The sequence below is a fragment of the Carex rostrata genome, chromosome 24 (genome assembly GCF_964058835.1).
Source record: "Carex rostrata chromosome 24, lpCarRost1.2, whole genome shotgun sequence".
NCBI lineage: Eukaryota > Viridiplantae > Streptophyta > Magnoliopsida > Poales > Cyperaceae > Carex > Carex rostrata.
Genome location: NC_135941.1, coordinates 4,736,763 through 4,742,509, shown reverse-complemented (window position 1 = coordinate 4,742,509; position 5,747 = coordinate 4,736,763). Strand labels below are relative to the sequence as shown.

The window sequence follows — 5,747 nt, the reverse complement described above, 5'->3', positions numbered from 1 at the left end:
GTAATTTTATTTTATAGAGAGAGCTAAAAGTATTAACACATATAAAAATTATAAAATTTAATGGACAATTACAAATTTTCAATGCATGAGGGTGGCTTAGCCCCCTTTTGATTCTATTACCTTCCGCCCCTGAATAGCCCATCATGCCCTTAATTAATTTCTTTATTAGAGGATCCGATATATCTAAATATTTTTAGAGTCGAACACACATCTCTCATAAAAGAGACGAAGCTCACCGCTAAATCGTGACTTCATATGCCCTTAGTGACATTCAATTTGCGACAATTATCCTTCCAACTATTAGTATGAATTAGCAGAGAAAAATTGAGGCGTGTTTCTTGATGAGCTTAATTTTAAAATCTATCGAATTGACTTCAAACGGTGAATTCAATCAATCTCTATGAGTGATGTGTTTACACATAAAATTTATAAAATTTTGATTAGCTTAGTATAAGAAAAATTATAAAAAAAAAAAAAAAAAAACTAGAATTTGATATAGTGGCAAAGACACATAGTCTCTATGTGAGAGGTCATGAGTTCGAAACCCAGATGGAGGAAATCATTTGTTGTATTACAAGGGTATTAAATAGTTGGATGGCTTGACCTCCAACCTTTACTCAAAAAAAGAAAAAATATAAAAAAAATACATAAAAATTAGTTTACAAACTTTTTTTTTTGACAGTTTGATTTTATACTAAACTAATTTATAAATTTTGTTTGTATACATTACTAGTAAGATATATTTGTTTCAACGTTTCGAATTATTTATTGTTGGAAACCAATATAATATATTTTGTAGTTAAGCGCTCTGAAGTATTTGGTGAACACACCAGTTATACTCTAAAGTTTGGGTCATGAATTCGACGGTCTTGTGATTATCTAACTGAATAATATATTTTCTTATGTATGAAAAAATCGGTTATTTGATTTTAATTATTATCAGAAGGTATTGAGCATCAATGTAAAGCGTATATCTCACTCTATTAAAATGTCATCCAAACATCAGAGTATTTTTGTGTTGGAGTCTCTATCTTACTTGCAATAGAATTGTAAATGCTGATGTTACAATTTTAATTTCAATCGGAAGGATGTGAAACAATTATTAATTAGCAATCTTGTAAGTTAGCAATCTTTCTAATAATATTACATCATCATTTGCAATTGCTTTCAAGTGCTAATTTTAATATGAAATTTTTTTTCTAAAGATGTTAAAAATATATTGCAACATTCAACATATCTGACAAATTAAATTGGATGCAATTGGAATGTTGGAGATGGTTGTGAAAGTTATTGAGGAATAAGTTTCAAAGTTGCTAACATGGCATAAAAGTTATATTTGTTATAATTAAAAAGAATGAAGATGCTCTTAGCAACTTGAGAAATATGTTTCATACAATAATAATAGAGTGAGTCTATGGTACTACGCGTATTACGGTCTTAAGTGTAATTCAAAATCTGAACCGTTGGATCTGCATTGATATTCGGACAATGAAAATGCGCTGGATCAAAAATTAACGGAACTTTTTGTTAAACGTTTTGAAGTTCCGTCTATCATTTCCCCTCTCTATTCTCCAACACGATAAACCCACGCTCTGCCTCGCAATCTCGGTCCCTCGCGCTGGAATCTCGCCGTTGCTCTTCGTCCTCTCTCTCGGCCATGGTTTGGTTCGCAGCGTCGCATCGGCTCCCTATCTCTCTCTCCCTCTCTCGGAAGGATGCTTGACCCGCCACAACCTCCTCATCTCTACGTGTCGATCTGGTAAATCCCATCTATCTTCATCTCTAAGTCTCTCTCTCCCACACACACACACACACTCTATTGCTGTAAATTGAAAACCGTAGGTTTCAGCGAAAAGTTTGATTTTGCCAAAACAAAAAAATTGGACTGAAAACTCTAAATTTGTCATTGCTCGTGTAAGCACTTGTTTTTCTCTCCTTTTGAGTTATGTTTTAATTGAAGCAATAAATAGTATATGAAGTAATGTTTATTTGGGATGTTGGAACTGAAAACTTTTTTCTGGTATATATGATGCTGAGATCTCAATTTTTGCTAACAAATAACAAAAGTAATGGCAAGGAATGCATCAGTTGTAATGGCAAGGAATTCTTGTTTTGAAGTTATGTCATGGCTCATATTTTATGAAAATCATACAATGCTTATTTAATTTATAAATTATGGTATCATACTAGGCAACAAGATGTACGTGCAGTGCAGATGAAATTGACAAGGTAGAAATGTGCCAATCATTTCGGCTGAAGATATTGTCAGAGCTCTAGTTGTATCTTATATATAAAAACTTTGACATATTACTCTCCATTTACTTCCTTTTGTTCATTTTCATGGTACTGCAATTAATGTTGATATTTTATAATATGAACAATTTCAATTGGATGATGAGGAGAATTGAACTCAACTATTGTATTGAGCTATTTCTGGGTGATGCAACATCATATACCTTTCTACGGCCAAGAATGAACTTGGAGTCGTCTCTTTCCCAAAGCATTTCTGGTAATAAGAAAAAGGTTTGAAAATAAAATATTATTTTGCATGATTTTTGTATCTTTTTTTAATATATATGTGTGTGTGTGTGTGTGTGTGTGTGTGTGTGTGTGTTTGTTATTCATCGATCTATGCTTATGTGTTGCTATTTATTTAATTATAGTGTCATGTGGTACAATGGTGCCTATTAGTTGTACTGAGATGCAGTGCCCACTAATAGGACAAATAGAGCAGAGGAATTGTGTAAAACTGATACTGTTGGAAACAATATTTATGAATTGTGTGAATGTTTTGAGCTTTTATGATGAATTATCAGAATGTACCACCATAAAAAATTCATATTTATATGATGGGCAACATATCTACAAGCTAAATTTAATTTGAACAAAAATTAAATTACACACGTTGAACTTAAATAACAAGCAAGCAAATATAATTGTAAGCAACAAGCAAATGTAGCAGTGACAACAAGCATATACAATTGTAAGCAAGCAAATACACACGGTAAATAGTTACAAAAGTAACCCAAACATAAGATGAAACTAATAAGTAGATAAATATTAATTAAAAACTAGCCCTCTCGTTGTTTCTTTCCCTTAGCAAGATCTTCTAAGCACCGCAGTTAAACACAAGTGGTTACAGTAAAAACATTACTGTTCAATTTTATGTCTATAAAAAATAATAAAGTGAAATAGAAAATACCTTAGGACATGATGTAATATTATGATCTCCTTTGTGTGGCAATAGCTGCATTTTCTTCATTATTTAGCGAATGTCTCAACAATAGGTTTCAAACATGCTGGTCTTTTCTTTCTCTCATTGCACTGTGACATGGGAGGATCAAGATACATCAGACCATCCTTATCTATCTTCTTTCTCTCCTGACCAACATATTTTATATGCAAGGGAACAACAACGAAAATTCAGTATTGTCCTAACTGCTATCAATGCTGATATCAAAATATCAGAAGTGCATGAGATCAAATTAATGAAGAGTAATAGCAAGATCAAATGAAATATACAATTTAATGGCCGCCTTGGTTGCAAATAGTTATCGTGTCATTGCCCCCGACTTGCGTAGCTATGGTGACACCGATGCACCAATCGACTCCGCTGCTTATACTATTTTCATATTATTGGTGATCTCATCGGGCTCTTTAAGAGGAACACATGCATCTAAAAATAATAAATAATCAATAGTGTCACAATCAAAACTAAACTCATTTGGGTTGCAACTCTAAACTTCTCAATGTTACTAGCATTATATATGATACGACTTGTGACCCACTCCAGGGGGGCTCAGTAGCAAGAAATTATAAATATTGCCAAATTTTTAGGTGGTGGCAAAGGGTGTTGATCTAGTCAGTTCAATAAAGATTTGTGTCATTTTTGTTAGGATGACGGTAAAATAGTAGAATGAGATCATTTTTTATTTCAATTATTTGAGGTTATGGGGTTATTTTGGGTGTTAGATTGCTAAGGTTTTTTAGGTTTTAGGCTTTCGTTAATTTTAGATTTATTTATGTCTTGGTCAGGTGGCTATTGAAGTATTAATTTTGGTTTGGATCAGGTTCAGGTTATGGTTAGCAGTGTTTCAGTCTACTTCAGACTCCAATAGTGTAATTTCAGACAGTTTTTAAATAAAACTACATAATTCAAATCAAAATACTAAGCTAAATTAGTAAATTATGTTTTTATTTTTCTGAAATTATAAATTTCAATTCGTTGACCTAGGAGAGGGGGAGACAAAGAGAGAGAGAGAGGGGCTAACCAGTAGGGATGCTGTGCCGCTGTCAGGTTCGTCGTCTTCGTGCGCGAGTCTCAGGGAGGCGGGAGCATGCACGGAGAGATGGAGGGAAAAAAGATAGAGAGATTTGTCGACGAGAGTCAGTGCGAGATAGAGAGAGCGCCGTCGAGAGTAAGCGGGAGGCGAGAGACAGCGCAAGGGAGAGGAGGGTTTCGGTGCGGCGACTGAAATCACGAGGGAGAGAGACTACTTCGCATTCGCTGGAGAGGAAAATAATAGACGGAATTTCAAAACGTTTAACATGGAGCTCCGTTAATTTTTGATCCAGCGCACTTTTATTGTCCGAATATCGATGCAGATCCAAAGGTTCAGATTTTGAATTACACTTGGGACCGTAATACGCGTCGTACCATAGACTCACTCATAATAATATCTATTTCTACCCAATAAAAAGAAATGTCAATTTTCTATTTTTTTTTATATAGAAAGGTGGAGGTGTAGTCTATCAATTTTCATTTAATTGTTCATAAAAAAAATTCCATTTTAGTTTTAAACGAATGATCTCACACATTGAGGGTGTTGCTATTTGTCACTAGATTAAATACTGGTTCTCGTAAATTTTAAAATTAATATTTCATAAATCACAAATTTAGTGCAATAGCATGAGCCTTGTCTCTCTATAGAGAGAGAGCAGTTTCCCTCTCAAAAAATAATATCTAAAAAATACGTAGTGTACCAGAACTAGGGGTGTTCAAATGGTTCGGTTTATTTGGTTTTGAACTGAACCGGTAAGATTCGGTTTAAATGGTTCAGTTGATTTTGTGACTTAGTTCGGTTTAAATGGTTCTGTTCGGTTTTGATTTCTCAAAACCGATTAAACCGAACTGACCGATTTTATTGATAGGGTCAAGACTTATAGTATTATTTTGGTTCATTAATCAAAATCGAAGTTTAAATTGGTTCATTAATCAAAACCAAAGTTTAAATTGAGTATTATAGATGTATTGAGTTTTGATTTTTGAGAAAGTTCGGTTCAACCGAACAAACCGAAGTTTAAATCGGTTTAAATGGTTCGATTTTAATTCGGTTTGCTATTTTAGTTCGGTTGGATTTTCAAACTTCGGTTTTAAGTTCGGTTTGATTATTTTAGTTCGGTTTAAACCGAACCGACCGTTTGAACACCCCTAACCAGAACATTTAATTAAAAAAAAAAATCAAACATATGTTAGAAAATTAGACTGCAACTGATGATGATGTAGAATAATAAATTCTTAGTCGATAGACTTGGTCCACTGGGTTTGTGCACCGGCTCGGTTCTTCTTATTTTCTTGTTTTAGCTGCTAATATGGTATTTTGATGTCAGCATGATCCCGAATGTGCATAAGTCTGAGATGCTTTTGTCAAACTAATAAAAGAAGAAGGAAATCAAATCGTACTTGCTCTAATAAATAATACTGGTTACTTAATTGTTAATGTTCCTTTGACTTCTCTTAGATATGT

General features: G+C 33.5%; 1 long non-coding RNA gene across 2 annotated transcripts; it reads right to left on the bottom strand.

The window, feature by feature from the left end:
* Positions 1-1,744: 1,744 nt before the first annotated feature.
* On the bottom strand, positions 1,745-4,496 carry LOC144575915 (uncharacterized). Of its 2 annotated transcripts, XR_013518558.1 has the most exons (5): positions 4,272-4,496; positions 3,523-3,676; positions 3,203-3,381; positions 2,457-2,506; positions 1,745-1,822 (listed from the first exon to the last, which is right to left on the bottom strand). It is a non-coding gene; the product is annotated as an uncharacterized LOC144575915 (long non-coding RNA). The 2 variants fall into 2 exon arrangements; XR_013518557.1 differs by lacking the exons at positions 1,745-1,822; positions 2,457-2,506 and having other exon boundaries at positions 2,977-3,381.
* Between the last annotated feature and the right edge of the window lie 1,251 nt (positions 4,497-5,747).